Here is a 4,256-nt window from a genome sequence, read left to right as displayed (position 1 = left end):
TCCCTCCACAACACTTGTTGCCAGTGACTTGGGCACCCAGGCACAAGGCTTGAGAAGAATTAGTCCCCTCCCTGATAGGGGATGGCTACAGGGAACCTGCCTCTCCACCTGCAGGTTTAAATGCAGCCAAATACTTATACCCGGATCCCACTGATTTGTGAGACTAAACCCTGTTGATCCGCCAGTCTCTCCTTGGAAGGGGTAGCATTCACAGGAGCAGCTTTGATGGCACATTGAGGTAAAGAGTAATAATACTTAATTCATCCATTGATCTTTTACTGAAAATATAATATGTATAAGTGAAACAAAGTCAGCCCCAGAATGTCTGCAAGATTATAGCTGAGGTTTGCATTGAGTTTGCTACCCCCAGGCAAAGGGAGGACCTAGAATTTTCAAGCAGGGCTAAAGCAATCACTTTGCTGGTATGTGCCAGCCAAGTGACTAACACCCAAACATGTTTAATATGAAACAGCACTAGGAGACCGCATATAGCCTCAGGGAGATCAGCTGCTAACCAGCTCAGATTATAGCTGCAATCCCTCATATGCAGCCACTTACAGTGTCTCTCCACATGTCTTCAGAGGCACACAGCACTGTGTACAGGAAAAGGACTGCCCTTGAGGTTGAAAGATCAGAGTTCTTGTTCCCATTCTGTAGCAGTTTGTCATGTGACTTGGATCAGCCTTGTCTGAAAAATGAGGCTGAAGCCTTGTCCATAAAATGGGGCAACACCTTCCCTCTCTGCCCTTCTGTGGTAGTTTTAAGAATCAAGTGAGAAATATTATGAGAATTAAGAGATGATGACAATGGTATAGAGCTATGTACCAAGTATTATATTACACACAAGTATCATAAATCTCCCTCTATACTTTCATTGGTACTAGAGGGAATTTCTTTCAATGGCAGGGATGAGGAAATCAAAACAATAAGATTTTTGGTTCATGCTTTAATATCAACACCATTGAAAGCACCAATTTAGCTGTTTATTGTGGACTTTTGTCATCCCAGGCAGTATGTTGGAGGCTTTTCAAAGAAAAGATTAGACCTCCCTCTTCAGTGTTATCTAGGGCTATCAATTAGACCATCTCTGATATTTTCCAGCTGGTGCTTTAAAGAAATTCCTGTTTGAGAAATGTATGCAAATATTTCTCCCATCTGCAATTACACAGGCAAGAAAATAAGCAAAAGGATTTTATATTTCTTTCTTCCTCTTTTCTTCTTTTTGTTTCTATCCACATGTATATCTCACAGAGGAGCTAGGGTGCGGTGGGTGAGGTGAGGAAGACACTTGCTTCAAGTGCAAAATTTATTGGAGCACCCAAAAACTCAAAAATGAAGATATGTAATGTTTTAATGCAATATTTTTAAATTAATGCAAAAAAACACAATGAATTACATATCAAAAATTTAAATAAAGAACAGTTACAATACCATGCTGAGACATTTTGAAGACTGAGGCAAAAGGAAAAATCAGTAATACTGAACCTTTAAAATTTTGATATTTTATTCATCATGGATTTTTGCATTCATGTTTATGTAATCATAATAGCAATATTTTTCTTTCTTAGGGGCATTTAAAATTATAGTTTGCCTTAGTATCGGTGGCATCTTGGATTTGGTTAAGTGCTTTCTAGGCGATATCTGAAACAAGCATAACTCCTGGCAACCAAAACTCAACTTGACTTTTTCTCCCACAGTTTTCTTTAAACATTTATTCAGTGAAAGTCACCTTCCCTGCCCCTGAATGAAAACTGGGAGTCCCAAGGCTTTCCTATTCACTCTTAAATAATGGAAAAGCCTCACAGCCATTTTAAGTCACAAACACAGTCTCAGTTTAGTGATTAGAATGCATAATCCCAGGCCGGGCACGGTGGCTCATGCCTGTAAACCCAGCACTTTGGGAGGCCGAGGCGAGCAGATCATGAGGTCAGGAGTTCGAGACCAGCATGGCCAACAGGGTGAAACCCTGTCTCTACTAACTAAAAATACAAAAATTAGTCTGGCGTGGTTGTGCACGTCTACAATCCCAGCTACTCAGGAGGCTGAGGCAGGAGAATTGCTTGAACCCGGGAGGCAGAGGTTGCAGTGAGCCGATATCACGCCATTGCACTCTAGCCTGGGCAACAAGAGCAGGATTCCATCTCAAAAAAATAAAATAAAAAAGAATGCACAATCCCCTGAAATCATTGAAACTTACAACTTCACTTAGTAGTAAATCTCCCCTCTACCAGCTGAGCCTGGAAACCTGCAGTAGGATGGGAAGATCCGGCCTTCTGCTCTCTACCCTCCACCCCTCTCACCTCTCTCTTCTACTCAATACCTGATGTTTTGTTCTCCCCGAAAATGGGAGGAGTTTGGCAGGGAGAAAGATGAAGGGAATAGACTAGTTCTTACCTCATTTGATGGCTTCATATTCTCTGGATGAGGAAGATGGTTAATAGGGACCCTTTCTTTCTAGACATCTTCATTGGCTTATCAGAGCTTCCCGATGGGACCTTCTCTCCTTAGTAATGGTTATCCAGCTGGGTGGTGTGTGTGGATGTTTATTATATAATTAGCTGTACTTTTCTGATGCTTTATTTTTAATTTTCTTAATCAAAAAAATAAGAACTGAGAGGAAATCAAGGGAAAGAATTCTAACTCCACATGAAAACAACAACCTTGATTGAGCCTGGGCCAGCATGGCAGCACCCATGTAACCCGACCCGCGCGGCAAAGGGAACGGCGGCGGCAGCGCGGGCCCCGCGGGGGTTAGAGGTCATCATGCTCAGGGTCGCGTGGAGGGCGCTGAGTTTGATTCGGACCCAGGCCCCAGTTCTCGGGCTGCTGGGCGGTGGGAGCGCCAGGTGTCCTTTCAACCAGCGGGGCCTGCAGCCTCGAAGTCTCCTCCTCCAGGCCGCGCGCGGATATGTCATCCAGAAACCAGCCCAGCCTCGGCAGGATGATGACCCACCTCCTTCTACACTGTTCAAAGACTACCAGAATGTCCCTGGAATTGAGAAGGTTGATGATGTCGTGAAAAGACTCTTGTCTTTGGAAATGGCCAACAAGAAGGAGATGCTAAAAATGAAGCAAGAACAGTTGATGAAGAAGATTGATGCAAACCCGGAGGACACCAGATCCCTGGAGGCTCGAATTGTTGTCTTGTCCGTCAAGATCCGCAGTTATGAAGAACACATGCAGAAACATCGAAAGGACAAAGCCCACAAACGCTATCTGCTGATGAGCATTGACCAGAGGAAAAAGATGCTCAAAAACCTCCGTAACACCAACTATGATGTCTTTGAGAAGATCTGCAGGGAGCTGGGGATTGAGTACACCTTCCCCCCTCTGTATTACCGAAGAGCCCACCGCCGATTCGTGACCAAGAAGGCTCTGTGCATTCGGGTTTTTCAGGAGACTCAAAAGCTGAAGAAGCAAAAAAGAGCCTTAAAGGCTGCAGCAGCAGCAGCCCAAAAACAAGCAAAGCAGAGGAACCCAGACAGCCCTGCCGACACTGGACCAGAGACACTCAAAGACAGCCAATAAATTCTGTTTAATCATTTCAAAAAAAGAAAACAACAACCTTTGCTGAATAGAAACATGCCTTATCAGTCTCTCTCTCTCTCTCTCTGTGTGTGTGTGTGTGTGTGTGTCTGTGTGTGTACGTGTATTACCAATCATTTCTCCTCTCCTGCCTTCATTTTTATCACCTACACAGGCCTAGAAACATAAAAGCTTGTCTAGATTGAGATTAACTCCCTTGCCCTGTCACATGCTAGTTTATTTCTTACTCCTTCTGAATAAGCAGAGCAATACACCACTGGTTTCTAATTTCTTCAAGAATAAATGGCCCTGGCCAGAATCCAGTACACTCCCAGTCTCCTGGGACCTTGTCAAGAGAACTGGAACATCTCTGCCCTCAACCTCTAGGGCAGAGAATCAGCAAGAGTCCCACAGCAAGAAATGCACTATGAAAACAGCAGTGTCATCAAAGGCAGAAAACATCTTTTTCTCACCACTGAGAGTTCCACTGTACTGCCTTCCTCCAGGCATTGGAAAGGAAGAGAGAATGTTGCAGAGGCTAAATAGTTGCTCCCATCTTAATAAAACAATTACTTTTATTGTTTAGCTTCACAATACCAACAATATATTACCAATATCCTTGAGTACTCCTCCATAGCAAAGTCTTCGATATTCTGACTTACCAGTAGTATTTAAATGCATGGTTGTATTTTACCTTCTAGGATCTATGGAAGTTGAAACTGGAAAACAAT

At 43.4% G+C, this 4,256-nt stretch overlaps 1 pseudogene across 1 annotated transcript; it reads left to right on the top strand.

Moving 5' to 3' along the window:
- Window positions 1-2,684: 2,684 nt before the first annotated feature.
- Window positions 2,685-3,548, top strand: LOC101022275 (annotated as a pseudogene). Its single transcript, XR_644122.3, has one exon. The product of XR_644122.3 is annotated as a 28S ribosomal protein S15, mitochondrial pseudogene (transcript).
- The last annotated feature ends 708 nt before the right edge of the window (window positions 3,549-4,256 follow it).

Source organism: Papio anubis, chromosome 2 (genome assembly GCF_008728515.1).
Source record: "Papio anubis isolate 15944 chromosome 2, Panubis1.0, whole genome shotgun sequence".
NCBI lineage: Eukaryota > Metazoa > Chordata > Mammalia > Primates > Cercopithecidae > Papio > Papio anubis.
This window is presented reverse-complemented; position numbering and strand designations above follow the sequence as displayed.